The sequence below is a fragment of the Dasypus novemcinctus genome, chromosome 1 (assembly GCF_030445035.2).
Source record: "Dasypus novemcinctus isolate mDasNov1 chromosome 1, mDasNov1.1.hap2, whole genome shotgun sequence".
In the NCBI taxonomy this organism is placed as follows: Eukaryota; Metazoa; Chordata; class Mammalia; order Cingulata; family Dasypodidae; genus Dasypus; species Dasypus novemcinctus.
This window is the reverse complement of record NC_080673.1, coordinates 40,429,778-40,454,487: the sequence shown is the minus strand read 5'-3', so window position 1 is coordinate 40,454,487 and position 24,710 is coordinate 40,429,778. Positions and strand designations below refer to the sequence as shown.

The window sequence follows — 24,710 nt, the reverse complement described above, 5'->3', positions numbered from 1 at the left end:
CAGGGGGGAGAGGTGCAGTGACCAACCGTCCCACTTTACCTGGATATGGGTTTTCAGCACCCAAAACTGGGGCAATCCTGGGCAGACTGGAGAAGTTGGTCACCCTAAGGCCAAGTGCAGCTTTGTGTCCTGGGGGAACCTCTCATGTAGGCCAGTTACTTAACACAGGCATTTCAGATTTTCCTTGTTGTCCCTGGAGCAAAGACAGAGTTCCTGAAAAGCAGTAGGGAGATAATTTTCCAATTTTATTTTTTTGCTTGTATGTGTGCTTTTTTAAATTAAGCCTGTAATATGTGACTTGTAGAAAAATTTTAAAATTAAGAGAGACAAGAAGGAAGTAAATCCCACTTTACAGAGAAAATTACTGTTAAGATTTTCATGCTTTTCCTTCCAATTTTTTAATGCAAAGATATTCAAAACCTTTGTGCATGGTAAAATATGTTAAATTTACTTTCTCTTAGAGGCAGTGAAGAAATTGGGAGACTAGAAAATAATTACTAGGTGCATATAAAAGATGGTACCTCAGGGGAAATGAAAAATAAAAGCATAAATGACTAGGTAATTTAGAGCAAAACTGAGAAACATCTGAGCTTTGGAGGGAGCGGATCCTGGAGCTAAGACATCACGGTGGTTTGTTCATGGAGTGAAGTGCCCACCGAGCTTTGCTAGAACATGAGGTCATCTCCCAGCAACCTCTCTGATGGTGACAAGGCTCTTTGTCCACTTTTAGGTTCCAGAACCCAAGAGGACTGGGAAGTCACATTCACAAGAGGCTGTGGCTTAAGTATTAATACCTGGAAAGGGTTCAAGAAGAGAAATGAAGATGACCAAAAGGTAGTATTAATACAATGAGGTCTTTGGGCAGAGGTGAAAGAGAGCACGATTATTCAGCCTGGAAAGAGAGGAAGGCTTTTGAGAAACGACTTCATAACACTTTTCATGTAGATGAACGGTTTGCATCCACAGAGTGGTGACTTACTCTTCTCCATTTTCACTAAAGACCAAAAAAGGAGAACAAAAAATGTTTGGGAATTTTTTCTTCTGTTAGAGTAGGGAAAACATACTAAAATTGAGGTGATGACAGCACAACTCTCTGATGAAACTGAGAGTCACTGAGTGTATACCTTGGATAGATTGTACAATACATGGGACTGTATAACACAGTGAACCCTGTAGTGGATAATGGACTAGGGTTAACAGTACAAATATGATAATGTGCTCTCATAAACTATTCCAAATATACAATACTAATACATGGTGTTAATAATAGGATGGTTTATGGAAAGAATAAACCAAAATGTAAGCTATGGACTCTAGTAAGTAGTAATATTTTGATGATGTTCTTTCATATTTTTAACAAATGTTCCACAATAATGCAAGGTGTTGATGGTGGGATGATGTATGGGAATCCTGTATCTTATGCACGATTATTTTGCAAGCTCACAACTTCTCTAGTTAATGAAAGGAAAAATGTTAAAACATAAAAATATTTAGTGAAAAAACATGAAAGGAATTAAGGTGTTGCACACAGGGCGATATTCACTTAATGCAGAAGAAGGGAGTAAAGGAAAAACAGAGGATCCAAAAAAGGCGTAAAACAGAAAAGAAAGTAAATTAGCAGACATAAATCTATATCAATAAAAACATTAGGGAGCGGGTGTAGCTCAGTGGATAAGCACCTGCATTACATGTATGAGGTCCTGGGATTAATCCCTGGTACCTCCTAAAAAAAGCACAACAACAACAACAACAAAAACAGAAAAAAAAAAAAAAAGAACATTCAATGTGAGTGAATTAAACAATATAATCAAAAGACAGCTTGTCAGATTAGATTAAAAAATAAAATCCAGCTATATGCTATCTGTAAGAGACACTCCTTAGATTCAAAGATACAATATATTGAAAGTGAAAGGATGGAAAAAGATATATCATGCAAATAGTAACCATAAGAAAGCAGAGTAACTATACTGATATCAGACAAAATAGACTTTAAAACAAAAATTGTTACCATTCAGTGAAGAAAGAAGTTTTTTCAACAAATGATGCTGAACAACTGGATCTCCACACACAAAAGAATTAAATTGGACCCCTACCTCACACCTTATAAAATATTAGCTCAAAATGGATCAAAGACCTAAATGTAAGTCCTAAAACTATGAAACTCTTTGAAGAAAACAAGGTTTAAATCTATATGATCTTAGGATTGGGCAATGGTTTCTTTGATATGACACCAAAAGCACAAGCAACAAAAGGAAAACAAACTGGACAGCATCAAAATCACAAACATTTGTCCTTCAAAGGACACCATCAAAAAAGTGAAAAGACGGTCTGCAGAATAGGAGAAATTTTTTAAAAATACTTTGTTATAGATTGATAAGAGACTTGTACACAGAATACGTAGAGAGCTCTTACAGCTTAATAATAAAAAGACAAATAACCCCACTTAAAAATTGGTGATGATCTGAATAGAAATTTCCCCCAAAATAAAAAATGGCTAATAAGCACATGGAAAGGTGCTCAACATCATTAGACATTAGGGAAATGCAAAACAAAACCACAATGAGATATCATTTCACACCTATTAGGATGCTATGGGGAAAAAATGCAGTGATGAGCTACTGGGGCATCCATCCTCACCATCCCTGTGGATCTTGTGGAACTAAGTCTTTATGCCCCTTGCTGGCACCAGCAATTTCCATTAGGGGTAAGACTCCATTGCTGCCTGCCACAAGAGTAGGGGATGGGTGATGGCAACCTCTGTATGGAGAGCCATTCACTGGCATTTACTCCAGTTTACTAGTCTCTTCCTCTCACTCTTCCCTGGTGCTGCACGGTGTTCTACTGGACTCTGGAGTGTCCAAATAGTTGATTCAGACAGTTCCTGACTGTTTAATAGTTGTTCTGGTGGAAGGACTGATTCCTGAAGCTTCCTACTCCACCATTTTACCTCCATTCCTCCTGTAGTTGCTTATTTATGTAGAAACAATTTTTCCTGTTTTACAGATTTAAAAAGTTGAGCCTCAAACTTGCCTAAGAAAATAATTATAACCTTTATCTATCTAACTTCAAAACTACATTTTTCTATGACATCACAGATTCAATACTTTTTATATCCATTATCCAATTTTCCTCATATTCACCCTCAGCACATGAAACAATGTTTATTTCCATGGCTTTCCATGGCTAGTTTCCCCTTGAAACCCATTATACTTAATTCTTTTGAATTGGTAAAGTTCTTTTCTGGAATTTAGAGCCAGAATCTTTAGGACTTACTTGGTTGATTCGTTTGATGCAAAAAACCTAAGTAAGAGGGAATTTATTGGGTAGATTGTGACACATACATATAATGATGTTTTAGTACATATTGACATAAAAGATTGTTATGATAATGGCATTAAAAAGCACATTACAAAACATGTAAAAATCATATGTAAACACACAGATACATGCATACACAAATATACATACACACATTGAAAAACTCAGGAAGAGCATATATCAAAATGTTAACAGATTAATTTTGAGTGGTGGGATTATGAGTGACTTTTTTATTTTCTCCATTTACTTTTCTAAATTTTATGACTGTTGTCTTCCCTTGAGAATGTATTATATTGTATAAGAAGGCCTTTTTTGCCCTCCCTCCAAATTTTTTTTACCCTTCTTTTTTTCACACTATGTTCCTTACATGTTCTTGGTGCTTGTCCTTGCAATTAAATAGTTAGCTCTGTGTCCTTCTCTATATCAAAGGATAAGAGTTATTTGGAAGGAAAAAGAAAAAAAACAGAACAAAACAAAACAATACAACAGCCTCCCACCTATGTCCAGTTCAAGGAGAAAACAAGCCAGTTTCAAAACCTCCACTTGGGCTCACATTTTGTATACATAGTGCGAGAGCTATTCCAGGGTATATAAGAACTGAACATATACAGTAATTTCTTCAGGATTCTCAGGCTCTGTAGGGTATGCATAAGGATGGAATATACCAACTCATTAATTAAAATGATTTATAACAGCAGATATACCATAATACATACTCATAGAAATCAAAAAACAAAACTTTCATGTTACAGCAGTGCCTAAACAACATTCAAAAATTGATAGAGTTTGAAGCCCTCAACAGAGTAATAAATTCTCTAGTAATTCTCTGCCCAAGTGTGTCTGCTGGAGACCCCAGCCGTAGAGTGGAGACTCAGAGCTGTGCAGATTAGAAGAAAGATTCTGCGCTGTCAAGATCAGAGAGTCTTCAGGAAGAAGGTTCAGGGCAAGTCCTCTTCCTGCGGAGATATTTTTTCCAGTGAAACAGGAACCCGGAGTGATGTCATGGTTTGGGGTGAACTATCCAGTCATACTCGGTGCCCTGGGCCAAACCAACCAACAAAGTAAAGGGAGTAGGTGGTTACCCCTGTATCTCCATCTGATTTCCAGTGACCTTGGAGGCAGGAAGAGAAAAAATATTTCTTCTTTCATGTGACTTCTGGAAAAGATGGGGGGTGGCGATCATTTACTGAGCAAAGGGAAATATTAATATGTGAAACTGAACTCCGTTCTAAGCCTGCAAATAAGAATCTATAAATCTTCAGAATAGGACCATGAGAGTAAAAGCAGTTTCTGGCACGGGTCCCAGTGCTGTGCTTCACCTGGACAAAACCCTCCTGAGGAAAACAAAGGAGTCACAGGAGTCTCTGCTTCTCAGGCCTGACCTCGAGGCTGGTTGCTTAAAAGGATGAGTGTCTTCTACAAGGCTCTGCGGAGAGCAGAAGCAATGAAACCACTTCATGTTTTCTCCTTGGGAGAGCCAGCCTCTGGCATTCTCGGGACTCCTTCTGAGCCTTATCTGTCACTGTTAAACATGGTGTGTGAGAGTGGAGTATACAAAAAATGAATGCCCGGTTCCTGCCCTGCACGTTAGGGACATGGCTTCTATTTGCAGCTGGACACTGGTGGCCACGAGTGAGACACCCCCTGGCAACATTTCCATTGGGTGCTCCCTGAAGATATTTCTCTTGAATTGCATCTTAGCCCTATTGCTGTATCCCCCTTTGTGGTGCGCTTTGGAAACGCATGAGGGTGTTTCAGGCTTCCCCTCTGTGCTCCAGCCTTCATTTCTTACTACAGGTTAAATCTACGCTTAAGTCAAAGTCTTCAGCAGTGTGGTAGGTTTTGAATGACTTGCTTCCTCCTTCTCTCCTCCTCCCAGCACTCAGCGGGTTATGCAGACTGAAGCCACAGAAAGGAGGGCAGGACAGGGCAGGGCAGCGGTTTCAGCAGCCAGGGAGCCCGGAAGCCAGGGCGGTGACCTGCAGTGGCTCTCTGGACAGCACCTCCTACACCAAGCGTTTGGCACAGCCCCAGTGTCATCTAACAATGCTGCAAACTTTTCTTGACCAACCTCCGCTAAATGTGCACCTGTCATTGGAATGCTGCTGCTTCAGCGGAGGGAAAGAAGGCTGTTTACTTCACATCTGCAAAAGACAAGCGAACTCTTAGAAAGATGGAGGGCACCACATTATTTAGCAACCACGAGAAAAAGTTAAACACAATAAGGCACACATTCATTTTCTGTCTACAGTCTCATGTTTTGCACAGTTTCATGTTTTGTATTGATAACGCCTAACCATTTCATATTATCATTTGCCTCCATAAACCTTCCCCTCCAGAAAGTCCCAAGGAAATGGCATCTTGCTGAGCTGCCTTCAAGAATAGTAGAATGTTTTTCATTCCCTTCATGGTAAATGTCACATACCTTTGCTCCTCCTGTATTTCAAATGGGGCTTCCTTTCTCCTTTCTGTGCTCCTTGGTTTTGCAGATACACCTGCCTTTCCACAGTGTAATTAAACACTCCTCTTTCCCTTGGTAGCATGACTCTGGTGTGTATGAGCTGTCCTCCCCTCCTGATTGATCTGCTTATTTCTCAGAGTGCATTGTTTTACTTTGAGTTCCTAAAATTGGGCCCATCACATAGCTTGTACAGGCAGGTACAGGAGAGACAGATGTGTTGCATGGACAATGTCAATGTCAGCTATAAAAATGAGCTAAAACAGCCCCTCCCAGATCAAGACAGCAGAGTGAGATGCTTCAGGGCTCCACCTCCCCACAGAAACTTTGAACAACCAGCAAGAATTGGCGGAAATATCTTTCTCAAACTCCAGGAAAGAGTTAAAGGACTGCAGATACTAGGTGAACATCGAATCACAAAAAAAGACCACTTAAAGGCAGCGGGATCTCCTGGCTGGACCTTCCCCAACCCCTCACTGAGGGGGGAAGCCAGCCCACACTCCCAGTGTAGATCAATGATCCCAGTTCCCGAGGGAGCAGAGTAATCCTCATGCACATACTGGGAGCATCTGTGTCTGGCCCGATCTGTCTGGTGGTGGCCTGATCGACACGCCATCCCAGAACTTGTCCTGCATGTAGAAGGCAGTTCACAGAACCCTCCTGCAGTATGCTGTGTGCAAGCAGTCAAGTCTCACTGCCTGGAACAAGGGCTGTAGAACATGCAGTGCAGTGCCCAAGACCATGAGGACACTGTTTCCTGGGAAAAGAGGGGACATTCGAGACCAATTGAAAGTGGGGAGAAGGTTCCTAGGACACATGCCCATGTCATGAGGGGATGCATGTGCAGAAAGAATGAGGGCAGCCCTTACGCTTTGGCTGGAGTTTTTCTCCAGACTCATTGTACAGATAAACCCTGAAGGAGAACACTTGCATAGGTCAAACCTGCAGTCTGGGAAAGGTGTTTTCTTGCCCTCCTCTACCCCTTTCTCCTCCCCTTCTTCTTTTCTTCTTTTTGTTAGTTCCTGGCACTCAAGAAAAATTCTATCATAATACTAGCTGGATATAAGCTTAAGGTACAGATGCCTCAGAGTCTAAAAAATTCCAGTCATAACACACAAAAATATCAAAATGTCCAGGTTTCAACAAAAAATTACAAAACAAGTAAAGAAAAAGAAAGTGATGGCCCAGGTAAAGGAGAAGAGTAAAGCATTAGAAATAGCAATGAGGAAGACTAGACCTAGGATATACCAGACAAAGACTTTTTTAAAAAATCGTCCTAAATATGCTCAAAGAGCTGAGAAAATATATGCAAAGAACTAAAACAAATCAGGAAAAAGATGAACACAAAGAGAGTAGCAATTGAGAGATGGAAATTAGGAAAAGGAACAAAACAGTGGTGAAAGCCACAGTAAGAGAAATTAAAAATCCCTAGAGGAGTTCAATAGCAGATTGGAGCTGGCAGAAAAAGGAATCAGAGGACTTAAAGATAATTGGAAGCATCCAGTCTGAGGAGCAGAAAGAGGAAAGAATGAAGAAAAGTGAACAGAGCCTAGGAACCTGTGGGACTCCATCAGGCGTACTAGTACATGCACTGCGAGAAGAAGAAGAAGAGAGAAATGGGCAGAGAAAATAATAGTTGAAAACTTCCTAAATTTAATGAAAGACATGAGCATGCACATCAAGATGCTCAATGAACTCCAAACAAGACAAATCCAGACCGACTCATACTTAGCCAAGTTGCCAAATGCCAAAGATATCTGAAAGCCGCAAGAGAGAAGCAACATGTTACGACAAGGGAGCCACAATAAGATTAAGCGTCGATTTCTTATAGAAAACCATGGAGGCAAGAAGACAATGGGATGACACACTTAAAGTGCTGACAGCAAAAAATTGTCAACCAAGAATTCTGTATCCAGCAAAAGTGTCTTCCAAAAATGAGGGTAAGATTAATACACGGATAAACAAAAGCTGAGGGCATTTGTCACTCACTACTAGATCAGTCCTACAAGACATGCAAATGTGAGTGCTGAAGGTTGACAGGAACGGACAAGAGACAATGGATCAAAGCCACATTAAAAATAGAGATCTCCAGGCGGCGGACTTGGCCCAGTGGTTAGGGCGTCCGTCTACCACATGGGAGGTCCGCGGTTCAAACCCCAGGCCTCCTTGACCCATGTGGAGCTGGCCCGTGCACGGCGCTGATGTGGGCAAAGAGTGCCCTGCCACACAGGGGTGTCCCCCGCATAGGGTAGCCCCAAGCGCAAGGATTGCGCCTCGTAAGGAGAGCCGCCCAGCGCAAAAGAAAGTGCAGCCTGCCCAAAATGGTGCTGCACACACGGAGAGCTGACACAACAAGATGATGCAACAACAAGAAACACAGATTCCCGTGCTGAAAACAACAGAAGTGGACAAAGAAGACACAGCAAATAGACACAGAGAACAGACAACCGGGGGTGGGGGTGAGGGGACGGGGAGAGAAATAAATAAATTAATAATAATAAAAAAAAGAAATAGAGATCTCCAGAGAGGGTAACAACTTGGGTAAATATAAGTGCCAGTACTATTGTATTTTTGGTTTATAACTCCACTTTTTACTTCCTACAGCACTTAAAGGCAAGTGCATAAAATGTAATGATAAATCCGTGGCCCCTTCCAGAGGTTTAAATCTAGCTGAAAGGAGTTCTGTTAGGGCTGTCCTTTATAAACCATGGACTCAGTGGTCACGTAATAAGTGGTAGTTGCTGAGGTTGAGCATGGTCACCACAAGCCACTTCACAAGCCCTGCCTACCATGTGATCAGCACACAATAAGCCTAGGAAGGTCCCCAAATGCAGGCTACCCTACCCCCCAAAACACACACACAGTGCTTAGTGCCATGGGGTGCTGTCATGGTGAGTAATGTCTCACTCTTCACCCAGAAAGCCATCTGACTTTGGCTTAGAAGGAGAAAGTCAGGCATGGTTCAGAATAGGCAGATCCTTAATAGCCCTTGTTTCTCTGATGAGTGAGGTCCATCCCAGAGCCAGTTTGGAAATGTGGGTTCCCTTCATCACAGAAAGCACATCACAGCCTGTCACTGGTTCTGGAAAGAACGCTTTGAGGCAGAGCAGAATCAGGAACCTGGATGGCTCTGTCAGGTGAATTCCCCTCAGTCTACCATGTCCAGGGCAGGACCCCAACCTTCCACAGTATGGGGGTCAAAAGAGTGCTGGCATGTTCACCCTATACCTTAACCTTGGCTCCAGGTTTCTCACCATTATTCTTCTCTTCTCATTGTTCTTTTCTGGCTGTTGGTTTCTTAACCAGAAGTAGTCTTTCTCTCCCTCTCTCTGCCTCTGTCTCTGTCTCTCTCGCTACTAAGCAGCTCTATGGAGGTGTAATTGGCAAGTGAGATCATACAATATTTGCTTTGGTGCCTGACATTTTACTTAACATGGTATTTTCAAGATTCAACCATGTTGTAGCATGTATCAGAACTTCATTTCTTTTCAGGACTGAATAATATTCCATTGTATGTACATACCACATTTTTTTCTCTCCCCTCCCACCCCCCCAGTTGTCTGCTCTCTCTGTTCACTCGCTGTGTGTTCTTCTGTGACTGTTTCTATCCTTATCAGCAGCACCGGGAATCTGTGTTTCTTTTTGTTGCATCATCTTGCTGTATCAGCTCACTGTGTGTGTGGTGTCATTCCTGGGCAGACTGCACTTTCTTTCGCGCTGGGCGGCTCTCCTTACGGGGCGCACTCCTTGCACATGGGGCTCCCCTACGCAGGGAACACCCCTGCGTGGCAGGGCACTCCTTGCACACATCAGTACTGCACATGGGCCAGCTCCACACAGGTCAAGGGGGCCTAGGGTTTGAACCATGGACCTCCCATGTGGTAGGCAAATGCCCTATCCATTGGGCCAAGTCCGCTTCCCCCAGAACAGTTCTTGCAGACAGTTTCTGCCTGTTTAATAGCTGTTTTGGAGGAAGGACTGCGTCCTGACATTCCCTATTCTGCCATCTTCCCCATAAGTCCCACTCAATGTTTCTGCCACCTTGACTCTTCCTACCTGAAGGCTAGGTAATGGGGGATACAGAGTGACAGAGCCGAAACGGTGCTTTAAGAATGATTTGGCCTCAGTGTGCCTTGATGGATCAGCATGGGGTGAGTTGGGAGGTAAGAACAGTCAGGAGGCTACTGTATCAGCCTAGGGATAAGGGCTCGGCCATGATGTGATTCTGGGAATAGAAAAAAATGGATTGGATGAGAAAGCAGGGAAGGGAGACTCCTCAGGATTGGGGTCAGGGTGGGGTGGGACTGTATGCCAAGGGTGAGGGAGAGGAGACAGGGACCATGCTGCAATTTCGAGTCATTCTAGAAGAATGGTGGTTCCAAACCATGAGTTTGGTTTTAGCTAAACAGAGACATTTACATTGAAAATGTTTAGCCGGCAATTAGAAGCATAAATCTACAGTTTTGAAAACACGGACCTTAAGGTTGCCCACACCGGAGTTCCGTCATTTGTTATACAACAAGCAAACATAAACAAGAGAATCTCTAGTACCCCACACTGTGCTACTCACTGGGACTACAAAAATGGTAAGGACAGGGTCCCTCTCTTCTAGAGTGAAGAGAAAACAGACCCCTTCTGCAGGAACAGATTCCAGTACAACGCGGAGGGTGTTCTGTGGGAACACTCCGTGGTGAAACCTTGGGGTGGATGAGATGACTGAGAGGGCCGGGGGGGGGGGGGGGGGGGGGGGGGGGCGGGGCGGGGAGGGCTTCTTTCTTACGACTACATTTTTGATTGCTTACAGTGTGCCAGGCACTCTACTAAGCACCATAAAGCTCAGACTTGTAACCACTGTGCTTCGCCGTCTCCCTAAGTAATGCCTGCATTCTGAAAGCAGGAGAGAGTACCAGCCACAGAAAGAGGTGCAGAAAGAAAGATCCCAGGGACAGGAAACCAGAACACCGGATGCCCCTGAAGTCAAGAAAGGAAACAACTTCAAGTGATTTGGAATAGTATCGGTGTCAAATTCTACCAAAAAGTCAAGAAGGCTAAGAACGGATCAAAAATTACCAGAGTGGGGACTTGGAAATCACGGTGACCTTCACTAGCAGTTTCAGTGAAGGAGCATCAGAGGAAGTCATATTCTAAGGGATTACAGAATGAGAGCCAGAGGGGAAGTGAAGGAGCACCGAATGTCAATGTCTTTTATGAGAATTTTGGTTGCGAAGGGGAAAGTGAGTGCTGACGGTTCAAGGCGATAGCAATTCAGGATTTTTTAAGATAAGGGAGAATGAGGCATGTTGGTATTCTGAAGGAGAATGAACCAATGGAGTGAGACTGTTTAAAAATTGAGTAGATCATTAATGGAATGAATTCCAACAAGAGAATATAAAGATCTGCTTAGCTGCCTGACTCCAGGCACCCTGTATTCCCTGCAGCAGCCACTCAGCTCCCACCCATGGAGAGCCCAGTCAGCAGCACTCGGGTTCGACCCTTGTACTCCTGAGCTGCTCTGCCTCAACAATGGGGTCTCCAGTGGCCTGCAGCCTAGTTTCCCAGGGCTGTTATTTCTGCATTCTCCCTTGTGAATAAACTCTTGGCCACGCCCACAGATCTCCAGAAACTGGTTTTCCTAGTCTTGAATACCAGTTCCTCCAAGTGCTGACCACTGGTCTAACTAGAATTCTACTGAACCCAGCTTTGTTTGCGTGGACCCCCAGGATTTGAGACTCAGAAATTTTGCTAGTTGTCCTTTTCCCAAAAGACCTTATATTGAAAATATCTTTTTAATCTGCAACTATCCAATAGCCAGCCTTATTCGCACCAAATAACCAGCTTTGGGCTGTCTCCAGTTTAGTGCAGCCTGCTCTTGTTTCAGCATCACTGTTGCCAGCAGGAGAGGTTGTGATTACAAAGCATACTGGGAGGTGACACGCCTCTTCTTTCTGAGAAGTTTAAAGGAGGGGAAAGATTAGGGAGCTCAAGGAAGCCAATCTTGATCTTTCCGTTCTTCAGCCAATCATCCATCCATCTATCCATTCACTTATTCATCCTCTCAATCATTCATTTAACTGTTCAACCATTCACCAAATGTATGGGGTACCTACAACATGCTGAGCTCAGAAAACAAGAGAAAAACACTGAGAAATTCACAGGAAAGACCGAAACTGGCCCATCAGTGACTCAGACAGAGACTTAGACACACCTAAATTCTCTCTTGCTTTCAGTCAAGGAGAAAGGGAAAAACCTGTTTTACTCATATACCTTAGTTCTAGTGCTTTCTTCAACCAATTAAGATCTTGGGCTCTCTCATTCCTTCACTTTTCCCGCTAGGAGATATGAGCAAAGACATTATTTAGCAATTCTGGGCAACAAAGGTGCGTACCTGATACTAAGTCATCCTAAAGACCTTGCCTGGATTGCCAAATCTAGTGGCCAGGAAAAAGAAGAGGCAGGGTATAAATTTAAAAGTAGCATGAAATTAAAGACTTTAACAAACAAGTAGAAAGTATGCTCCACCTCACTCCACCATGATAAAATAAGAAATGTGCAACAGTTTTGCATCTATATAATGCTCATTTAAAAGTAGAGTATCAATACTTACATATCAGTTATAACAAATGTACCATCCATATGTAAAAAGGTTATTAATAGGGAAGGGGGAAGAGGGGGAGGATAATGGGTATATGGGAATCCCTTTTATTCTGTATGTGACTTTACTGTGACCTAAAACTTCTTTGAAGACAAAATGAAAAAAAGTAAGATGCTCTTGAAGAAATGGAAGAAAATGCCAGTGTACATCCAGGACAAACAGATATTACAGTGATGAAAGGCAAAACATCAAAAAAAATTTTTTTTAAATTTTTTTTTTAGTATTTTTCATTTTTTAATACCCCAATTTTTTAAAACTTTATTTTAGTTTTAGTTTTTCTAAATTATTATATATTTTATTTCTTATGTTTAAACCTATCATTATTATTTCATTTTCCTATTAATTCAATTTGCCAATATTCTTGGCTTCATTTTTGAAGACATTTTGGATTACAAAAGGGTATATAAATATATTCAAGTCTTCATGGGGCATTGCCACAGTGAGTAGAGATTTAAACAACAAGCAAAAGAATATTGAATTTCCATCCTGGGGAGCTCTGCCACATCCTCTAATGGAACAGCAACAATCCCCCAAGTACAGGGACAATGACTAGTGAAGAAGGATGGTCCACTGATGGGCCCTTGACAACTATGTTTATGAGCCTTTGCTCTTGAAACTGCATCTTAGCCTACAGTTGTAGGGTGCCTAAGAGTTACCCCCTGAAAGTCTCCATGTTGCTCAAATGTATCCTCTCTCTAAGCCAAACTCTGTATATAAATTATTACCTTCCCCAAAGCGTGGGACATGACTCCCAGGGATGAGCCTCTTTGGCACTGAGGGATTACTAAAAAGCTCTGGCTTGTGATGCAACTGGAAAAAGACTTTGAATAAAAGGGGGAAAAGGTAAAGACAAATGAGTTTATATGGCTAAGAGACTTCAAAGTGAGTAAGGAGGTCATCAGAGAGGTAAAGTTTATGCACATCTCAGCAGGATCTCATAGACAGCCAAAGTAGATACTACCCCAATAGTGGGGCTCCTGAGGACTCTGGTGCTACCTTTTTACCATTTGATACATATTGCTAAATTCCAGAAATAAACCAAATTACAATCTGCATATATGAAAGTACTACCTTTTTTAAATGAACTCTCATCAATGCTGGGTTTTTTTTCCTTTGCAATTTGATTGGTGAAAATAGTTGCTTGTGATTGTTTTAATGTGAATTTTCTTATTTACTCTTCTGGTTGAAATTATTTTTGGTAACATTACCTGCTATTTGTATTTTTTTAAATTTGATTTGTGAGTTCCATGTATATTAAGATTTTTCAATCCTTTGTGCGCTATGTATGTTGGAAACATTGTTCAAAGTTGCTATTTGCCTTTTCTTTTTTTTTTTAAGGAGGTACCAGGGATTGAACCTGCACATGGGAAGCAGGCATTCAAACACTGAGCTACACCCACTCCTCTATTTGCCTTTTAATATTGTTTATAGTGTCTTTAATATATACAGACATTTTTAGTTTTTACTCTGTCAATTCATTGACTTTTTCTCTTATGTTCTTTTTTTTTTTAAGAAGAAAAAGACTGGAGTTTGAAGCCGGGGCCTTATATGCGGGAGCCTGGCACTCAACCACTGAGCCAAACTGGCCCCCTGTGTTGGCTCCCTCATCTGTTTGCTCATTGTTTTGCTTGTTTTCTTTAGGAGGCACTGGGAACTGAATCTGAGACCTCCCATGTGGGAGATGGGCTCTCAACTGCTTGAGCCACATCTGCTCCCCTTACTTTCTATCTATCTTTTTTTAAAGATTTCTTTATTCCTTTCCCCACACGCCCCCCCCACCCCCCGTTGTTTGTGCTCACTGTATGCATTCATGGTGCACTCTCTGTGACTGTTCATCTTCTTTTTAGGAGGCACTGGGAACCAAACCTGGGACTTCCTATGTGGGAGAGAGGTGTTCAATCGCTTGAGCCATCTCTGCTCCGCTTTGTTGTGTCTCTCATTGTGTTTCCTCTTTGTGTCTCCTTGTTGTGTCATATAGTAGTGCCTGCCCATTGGGTCAGTTTGCTGTCTTGCTTATCTTCTCTAGGAGGCACCAGGAACCAAATCCAGGACCTCCCATGTGGTAGGCAGGCACTCAAATGCTTGAGTCACATCCACTTTCCTATGTTCTATTTTTAATGCCATGCTTAGAAAGGCTTTCCCTACCTCAGGAAGATAAATATCCACTTACATTTGTTTCCATTTTTTCCAAACTATCCCATTTAATGACTTTCTTATCAAGTGAGGAAAAATGGAGAAAATCACAACAACTTATCTGATGACTTGACTGCTTAGCTCAATATTGACTTCACTACCATTTTAAAGGGGTCCCTCTGGGGGAAAGCTGAACTCAGTGCCATTTTGTGGGTCTCCTGGGAGCAGCCTAGCACTCCCACGCAGGGGCTTCCATTCCCTACCTTCCCCTGAGGCTTCATTTCTACCTCAGAGCGTGTCTGTTTGAGTCAAGATGCTTTTTTGCTACGGTTGACGGGAGCTGTGGGTTTACCATCTGTGTGCACTTTTACCACTTTTCTTTTCTCTCCAATTTTCCCCAGAGAATATGTTTAGGAAAAACAAACACCCAGGGCTTCCAAAGTCACTGAAAAATTGGCCCAAAGACTTCAACAATTCCTTTACTACAAAAAGACTGTTGCTTTTGTAGAAGTTGGCTAAACTTTGCCCCTTTAGGGACAACCCCACCCAGGGGACCGCCTGGCCACGGGTCCTCACACACTAAGGTTGTTTGCCAAGCATCGAAGGGAGGGGAGAGGTGGTTCCCGCTGAGCGATAGTAAGACTCGGGATCCCATGCTGCGTTCTCTCTGTGGTTACTGGAAGAAAAAGAACTCACGTTCAGGAGTCACACACTGCTAGCAGGGAGTATCTTCTCGACAAACATTACAAGGTGGGGAATGAACAAGATCTATCATAAATGCTTGAGCAAGGCTCTGACATTAAAGCAAATGGAGCCACTTATTACCGAAGAGCATGTGAATTCACTATTCTTAACTTTCCTGGCATAATTCACCGTCTTCCCCTAACCTTACTAACTTTTATCCCCCTATTGAAATGACAACCAAGTTCCTGCAAGAACGTTCTCGAAGAGAACTTGCAGTGATATCAAAGGTATAAATGAACACAGTTTCTGCTGGGGCAATGTGGGAGGGAAGAGGCCCAACTAGTTGCTTGTATTCTAAGGAAACAACATTATTGTGTTAATAGCACAGTTTCCTCTGTTCTCCCCACTCCCTGCAAGCCCCCCCTGCCGCTTCACTCCCCCAACCAGGAGATGCAGGCCTGCTCCCTCTCCAGGGTCTCTGCAAGGCTGAGGTGAGTTAGGAGCTCCCTGTTCCCTTTCCTGAACAAAAGTAGATTCAAACTTGCAGAGGAATGCCTGTGAAATAGAAACTCTCAGTCACATTTTAATTTCTTCCCTTTTTAAATCTTTCTCACACAAACATAACTAAAACCATCCTTATCTAAGCAGTGAGGGATTGCTGGAGGGAAACAACATTAAAAGTAGAAGTGAAAAATTCTAAGAGGCTCAGTACATCTTATGACACCCAATAACCAATAGGTTTAAAAAATATATAAACATTTTACAATATTTTTTTGATTTACAGAATTATTGTGAAGTTAGTACATTAAGTTCCCACATACCCCACACCCGGTTTCCCCCTTATTAACATCTTACATTGGTATGCACATTTGTCACAATTAATGAATCAAATATTATTAACTAAAGTCCATACTTTTTTTATTCAGATTTCCTCTTTTTTCCCTAATGTCCTTCATCTTTTCCAGAATCCCCTCTAGGATAGCACAATACAATTAGTCATCATATTAGGCTCCTTTTGGTTGTGATGGTTTCTCAGACTTTCTTATATATATTTTCCTTAATACTAGCTTTATTTTTAGACCAGTTTTAAGTTTATAGAAAACTGCACAGAAAGTACAGAGTTCCCACTCAACCCCATACGCACACAAAGTTTCCCCTATTATTAACACCAGGCATTAGTGTGGTATGTGTATTAATTATAGTTGATGAACCAGATTCTTGTTTGTGATGATCTTAACAGTTTTGAAGAATATTGGTCAGGTATTTCATAGAGTGTCCTTCAATTTGGGTTCGTCTGACCTTTTCCTCATGATTAGACTGTGGTAATGTTTTGGGGAGGAAGGCCACAGAGGCAAAGTGCCATGCTCAACATACCACCAATGGGACTTCCTGTTCCTGTTAACCTTGACCACCGGCCTTGAGATAGTGCTTGGCGGAATTCTCCACTCTAAAGGGACTTTTTTTTTTTTTTAAGATTTTTTTTTTTTTAGATTTATTTTTATTTATTTAATTCCCCTCCCCTCCCCTGGTTGTCTGTTTTCTGTGTCTTTTTGCTGCGTCTTGTTTCTTTGTCCGCTTCGTCAGCGTGGGCGGCGCCACTCCTCGGCAGGCTGCTCCCTCCTTCGCGCTGGGCGGCTCTCCTTACCGGTGCACTCCTTGCGCGTGGGGCTCCCCTACGCGGGGGACACCCCTGCGTGGCAGGGCACTCCTTGCGCGCATCAGCACTGTGCATGGGCCAGCTCCACATGGGTCGAGGAGGCCCGGGGCTTGAACCGCGGACCTCCCATGTGGTAGACGGACGCCCTAACCACTGGGCCAAAGTCTGTTTCCCTAAAGGGACTTTTTTCTCCTTTCCATACTGTACTCTTTAGAAGAAAGTCACTGTGCACAGTCTATATTTAAGGTGTGGGCAGTTATGATCCCTTCCTTGGGGTGGAGTATCTATATGTTATTTGGAATTCTGAATAGGAGATTTGTCTTTGCTTTCCCATTTATTTATTTGTTCAATCATTAATTTAGTTTAGTATTTCTATGTGTGTCTTGAGAGTTTTCCAGTCTGGATTTTGCTGATTACATTTCTGTGGTGTAGTTTAATATTCCTCTGACTTCTGTATTTCCTTTAAATTGGAAGCTGGGTCTAGAATCACTAACAGATTTTTTGTATTTTTTTTTATTAGAGAAATTGTAGTTTTACATAAAAATCAGGCCGAAAAACAGAGTCCTCATATACCCTAATGACACATACATTTTTCCCTGTATTAATACTTTGCATTGGTGTGGTACCTTCGTTACAACTGATGAAACAATATTATTATAATTATATTGTTAACTATGGCCTATAGTTAACATTAGGGTTCACTGTGTTGTATAGTCTATTAATAGTTTTTTTTTTCCCTAGGAGGCACTGAAATCGAACCCAGGACCTCCCATGTGGGAAGCAGGTTACTAATAGTTTTTGTGTGTGTTTTTTTTTAAAGATTTATTTATTTACTTTAATCCACCCCCCCACCCCCACATTGTTTTGGGTTTGCTGTCTGCTTTGTATCCATTTGCTGTCAGTTCTTCTGTGTCTGCTTGTTTTTTCTTTAGGCTGCACCAGGAACGGATCCTGGCACCTTTCAGAGTGGGAAGGAGGTGCTCAACCACTTGCGCCACCTCAGCTCCCTGGTCTGCTGCATCTCTTATTGTCTCTCTTCTGCATCTCTTTTCGTTGTGTCATCTTGCTGCACCAGCTTTCTGCGTGGGTGAGCACTCCACTCGGGTCAGCACGCCACGCAAGTCAGCATTCTGCGTGGGCCAGCACTCCGTTCTGGCCAGCTCACCGCACAGCCCAGCTTGCCTTCACCAGGAGGCCCCAGAAATTGAACCCTGGACCTCCCATATGGTAGATGGGAGCCCAATCGCTTGAACCACATCTGCTTCCCAAATAATAGTTTGTATAGCATAAATCAATTGTTACTAAAATTAAGCAAATGAAAATCATCTATAATTGTTGGAGTACGAAAGACTCAGGAAGCCAGTTTTGGCAGAACTGTATTGAAGCTTTGGGTGTGCGTTGCCTTGGGGTGGTTGAATGTTATGCTCCTTCAGAACCAGGTTTTCACCTGAAGCAGCTGAAATACTTCAGTGGGCACAGGCTGCCCACTGAAATGACATTATACCAACTTGGCTGGCGGTGGCAACATAATCCCCACAGAATCCCAGGTTCAAAGTGGCCCAGGTACAGGAATTAATCTAAAACATCTCTGACAGTGATCTTTCAACTCTATTTGAATATTTAAGGTAAAGTGATTCACTTTAAAAGCAAATTTCCCTTGCTTGTTTAAAATTCTTACATAATTACATCTATGGAAAGTCACGACTTCTCAGAAACTTCATCAATTCATTAAACAAATGCTCATTGTGCTTTTACCATGTGCCAGGCACTGGTCCACTGCTTGGGATACAGCAGTGCACAACACAGACATAAATCCTGGCCCTCGTGGAACTCACATGTCCATTGTCCAAATATGTTTTTAAAAAGGAAATAAATGGATTAACATAAATTATATAGCATATTAGAAGGTGATAAGTATTATTTATTTAGAAATAAAGGAAGGTAGGCAGTGGGGAAGTTGTATTTTTAAATAGGGTGGTTAGGGAAGGTATATTAGCCATTGTTCTCCAGGCAAACAGAACGAACAGGATATATAAATATTTACATATATGTAAATATTATGAGATTCATTATAGAAATTGGATCGTGCAGTTGTGGGGACAAGCAAGTCTAAATTCCTTAGGGCAGGCCATAAGCTGGGAACTCCAAAGAGGGTCCTTGATGAATTCCCCAGGGGAAGCTGACTGGCTGAAGTAGAGAGGGAAATTCTCCCTTCTGACTGCTGATATCATCATGTCTCCTTCCAAAACCCTCCACTATTTGGATGATACTTGTCATTGTTGAGGGCAAGCTCCTCAGCTGAGTGTATTTGTAGTCAACCATAGATGCAATCCACTTACTGACAATTTAAGTCCAAGAAATACCCTCACAGTAATAATCAGGCCAGTGCTTGCTTGACCAAACAACTGGACACCAAAACCTGGCCAAGTTGACACATGAACTTAATCATCGCAGAAGGTTTTCCTCAGAATGTGCTATTTGAGCAAAGACCTGAAGGTGGTGTGAGAATGAGGCATGTGGACATCTGGGGGAAGAGCGTTCTGGATAGATGGAACAACAGAATGAGAGCCTCCAGTCAGGAGTGCCCATTGTGCCCTAGGAACAGCCCAGAAGCCAGCGAGGCAGAACTTAATTCTAAATCTTGGGTTCCAAAACCAGAAATGTGTCCCTGACATGGCCCAATTATTCCCTCATAACATTTATCACTATATGAACTTCTGTTCTGTAATTGGTTTGATTGTTTGTATTTCCTTCTACTAGAATGTAAATTTTGTTACAGAAGGAGCCTTGTTTTTCTTACGCATCCCTGTAACGCTGGAGCCCAGCCATATCCAGCCCCTAGAACCGTGCTGCAGTAGTAGGTGCTCAATAAATATTTGCCGACTGATAGTATAAGAATAAATATTAAAATGATTATTTAAACCAAGAACATCTACAGGGTCTGTTTTCCTTTTTTCTCGTGCACACTGTTGGTCCCAGGGGGAGAAAAGAATGGATAATGTCATCATATTGACAGATCAGATCTCCCCGCAGATTCCCAGGAGTATGGAAATAAAGCAAAGAGAGAGGAGAGTGCTATTAGTAAAACTGCAAATATCTGTGGAAGAGATGATTGGGGTGGGTAGTAGAGGAGGAGAAGAAAGAAATTTCCTCCTTTTCAAATCAAACTATATAGACACAGTGTAGGTCCCACCCTCTCTTTCCCCTTTGTGGACCTCCTACAAAAGTGAGGATGGACGGTGGGCAAACTGCTGCTGCTCTTCTTTGGTCAGGAGCCCACTCCTTTTAGGAATTCTAAGCTCAAGGATGAAAACACCCCATAACCCCCTCGCCAGGCCCCCCAGTGGACTTCACAATCTGTTGGAAGTAATTCCCTACTGTGTAAGGCATAACCCACCTACTGATTTTATTTTATTTTATTTTTTGATCAGGAAATACATAGTAGCAGGTCTGATTTAAAGGGAGATTTGTATTTACCTGCTTAGAATGTTGATGATCTGGGAGGACACCGTGGAAGGCAGGACCACCTTTTTTTTCATAATTTTTGGCAGACCATCCTGTTCTGGTGCCAAAAAAAAAAAAAAAAAAAGAGGAAAGGAAAAGAAAACAACTGGGTAGGGGAATATGTAAAATGATGGTTCCAGACCATAAAAATCAGAATTGGATATTTGCCATGGGGCTCAGCAGTCTTGCTGAACATGTTTTAGTAACAGCAGGTTTCTTAAGTACATCACCACAGGCAGTATTGGCTAACCTGTGAGGTTGCTTCCTGGCCCTGTGAAAATGTGTGCCTTTATTCAACTTAAAACACCTTGAGATTGTCAAGTATTAAAAAGTAAAAATATTACTTATTATGTTATAAAAATAAGAACTATCAACCAAGTATGACTTGTGTGTCAGAGAGCCAAGCACTGGAAGCATCCAAGGAACTTGAAAATCTAAAGGCATTTTAAAATCATTTTCCCAAAGCCAAGACAACAAAAATTGAAATGTTGCCAAATTATTATTTTTCCAATTTTTTCTTTGCCAGTACATTCAAGATCTTTCTAGGTAAAAGTCCACCTCTTTAAATAAAAGAATGCCAGTCCCTTGAATCTTGTCACAGGTAAAATTTAAGAGATTTGGACTTTTGCCTCAGATATAAGCTAGGAACACCAAGTCCACACACATATCAAAATGGAGGTGATTCCCTTCCAGGAACAAATATCAGCCTATCCATTTGGCAAATGGATAGGTAGGCATCCTATTGGCAGACAGATAAAAATTGCAGCAAACAGACAGCTTGAAAGTCTGTAGCTTCACCCACAAATAAACAGAAAATTGCTCATACTAGCCAGTCCCGTTTGGAATAGAAAAACCAGCATCAAATATTCAACCTATTTGTATCATACAAATGACTACTCTAACTAATCTAAATAGGTAAAAATTAGACAATTGCTTTAGAAGAATATTCAGAGAATGAACTTAAAACTACTAGCAAGAAAAATTAAATCACTTTAGGTGTAACGAGAAGCTGAATTTGTTGTCTTAATTTTCTTTGGGTCTTGCAAATTCTTTTGCTTCCAGGCTGGGACACGTCCTTTCTTAATGACACCCAGTTAATGCCTTAGAAACTAAACATGAATAAGTATAGATACAGGGTATATCCAGAAGGTTGAGATAACCTTCAAAACACACAAGTTAAATGAATGGGTATTTTTTAAAAATAACTTCAAATTTGAAATTATTTTCTGACTTGCATCTAAATATCACTATCAGACTTTTTAAAAGATCAGGATTTCATACATTCAGTTGAAAAAACAAAATTTATTTTATAAATATATATGTTGGAACCAAAACAGCACTTTTGATTTTTAACCCCTTTTCTCTTATTTATACAAATTAAAAATAATTTCTATTGTATTAATTGTACTGCTGGGTAGAAAAATGACCACACACTCTGATTCTCAGCAGTGAGGGCTGATTGTGTGTACAGCTTTGGTCTCCGTTGCCCATACCATACACCATTCATCTTCTGTATCTTTACTGAGATTTACTATGTACAAAGAAATGAGTTAAGGGCTTTGGTGCATATAGAGACAGCTCAGATCTGAATCAATATAAAATTTTGCAGAGTATTAGGTATTGGGAGATTGAGTTTTAGTCCTGGTTCTGCTGCCAACTTTGTGACTCTTGACAAATCACTTAACCCCTATAGGCCTCACTTTCCTCATCTGTATGAGGGAAGAACTAAATCAGTGTTTTTAGTTGTTTGTTTGGTTTTTTTTGGTAACGGAGCCGACGATTGAACCCGGGACCCCGTAGGTGGGAAGCCAGCACTCAACCACTGAGCCGCACTGGCTCCCTTAAATCAGTGTTTTTAACCTAGGGTCCATGGTCCCCCAGTCATTCAAGGATCATATCTGAGTGTCCATGAACTTACATGGGGGAAAATTACATCTTATTTCCACTAACCTCTAACTGAGCATAACCATTTCCTTCAATGTTAGGCAACAAAGAGTATTAGCAATGTATTAGCTGTGCTTTGTCATCAGTGGGAACCACAGATATCTTCAGATTACATGACTGTTGTTGCAGATGTCTTAAAATATCATTTAGGCTCATCACTACTACGAAATTATGTTAGCTAATAGACTAGCAACCAGAGTTTTAAAATTAATACGTTAATAAAAAGTGTATTATTATATTACAACTTTGCATTTTTAACATATTGGTAACTTCCAATATGATTGACTTTGGATTGTAATCCTGTGCATTTTATTTATGCATTTAAAAATATTATTCTGAGAAGGGGTCCATAGGCTTCTCCACACTGTCAAAGGAGTCCATGACACAGAAAGAATAACTACCACTTAAAACCTCAAAGGTTTCTTTCAGTTCTGAGATTCTATAATTTGAAAAATGGGAAAGATAGCACAAGAAAAATAGATGTTTTACAAAATGGTTGAATGTAAGGATATTCAAACTGTCAACTACAAATTTTTACCCCTTTTTTCTTAATAAACTTTTTAGACTTGATTTAGAAATATTGAAAATGTTCATTAAAGCCCAAGAAAGAACAATAGTCTTGTAAGCCCCCTGCAACCCTTCCTTCAAAATGCTCACCTTGGGAGTCTGGAGAGGTGCTCGAGGAATGATTTTAATTGTTGATTTAGCTAATCAAACTAGGCTTCTTGTCACCATTCACCAAGATACTACACCATGTTATGAACAAGGACTTTTAAATCATTTGCACACAGGAAGGAAGCGGGGAAGACCTCCCACCAGTCTTTTTATATCTTAACTTAAATCCAAATGGGAAGAGGAAAACATCACAACTTTTTAAGGCTGTTTATTTGCTCCCACACTATGGATAGGAACTGGAGTACCAGCTTAACCCAGCCTCCTGGTAAGCCTTTGAAAATTATCCATTGCCTGCCCCAACTGGCCCCGTCACAGGAGGCACTGGGCAGTTTAGGCAAAAAGCCTCAAGAAATTTCTTTCCTCAAGAAGTAATGGCCTCTTGACCAATTCTACTTCACTACCTGATCCTGGAAGTTTTTTGTCTAACTACCTAAGGTATAAATAGGTTCTTTTTAGTGGTAAAGGGTTTTAATGTAAACTGCTAAATAGGATGTTGTTTGTAAAGATTTTATATCCTATAGAGCGCTTCCATCTCTCTTAGCTCAGAGGTTCTCGACAGGTGATCTTGCCCCCTAAGAGACGTTTTTGGTTTGGTTATCATCACTGGAGGAGGGTGCTACTGGCATCTACTGGGAAGAGGCCAGAGATGCTACTAAATGTTTTTCAATGCACAGGACAGACCCCAACAATAAAGAATTATCCAAACCCAAATGTCAATACTGTTGAGGCTGAGAAACCTGGCTTTAATCTCTTTTTTAAAAAAAGAAAAGTATCCCTAATAAATTCCCAGATGTCTCTTAATAACCACGTAGGGTGACAGAAGGTGGATAAGGGAGGAGAAAATAAAATACCTTTAATGCTCACCATAGCCCTGTGTTGTCTTTTCCCCATTTGTACAAACAAGGAAATAGGCTCCATGAACTTGTCACTTGTTCAGGTTGTAGAGTAGCAGAACTAGAATGACTCTGGGTCAGCGTGGCCCTAAAGCCTTCTCACTGTCCCTATTCATGGTGGAAATACAAAAAATTCAGCTCAAGGGCAATAGACTGAACCTCAAAAACAGAAGCCCCTAGTCTTAAGTCTTACCATACCATGGGCAGAGAAACCTAGCATCTTATACAATATCTCATCTAACCTAATTCCTTCTTGCTAAGGTACATATAAAAGATGTAGCAGATTGCTTTAGGGGTGCAGAAAGGAACTGAGAAGGAAAAATGAATCTGCATTAAGCTACTAAATAATAGCACAAGATGGTATATTGACAAGTGTTGAATTACTTGTCGATATACAATAAACCCTCTAGAAATCTGGTAGAAGACCCTGCAGTGTGCTCTGCAGTAGTCAGGAGGGCTTCGTGGAGAAGTGAGACCTGAGCTTTGAGAGAGCATAAGATTTAAAGACGCAGAGTTCACCTCAAGAGGGTAAGGCAATATATTATTGTGATAGTTAAGGGGTGCTCCAGAACCATATTCTCATACTTGATTATTTTTTTAAAGATTTTTTATTTCTCTTCCATTCCCCCCGCCCCAGTTGTCTGCTCTCTGTGTCCATTCGCTGTGTGTTCTTCTGTGACCGCTTCTACCCTTATCAGCGGCACCAGGAATCTGTTTTCTTTTTGTTGCATCATCTTGTTGTGTCAGCTCTCCGTGTGTGTGGCGCCATTCTGGGTAGGCTGCACTTTCTTT

The 24,710-nt window shown here is 41.3% G+C and overlaps 1 protein-coding gene across 1 annotated transcript in view; it reads right to left on the bottom strand.

Annotated features, from left to right (window-relative positions):
- Positions 1-224: 224 nt before the first annotated feature.
- Positions 225-24,710, bottom strand: part of TIGD4 (tigger transposable element derived 4) — a 60,425-nt gene continuing 35,939 nt past the window's right edge. Inside the window, exon 5 of the transcript XR_011648534.1 lies at positions 225-5,462. The gene's annotated coding sequence lies outside the window, so the exon portion shown is untranslated. The remainder of the gene's footprint in view (positions 5,463-24,710) is intronic.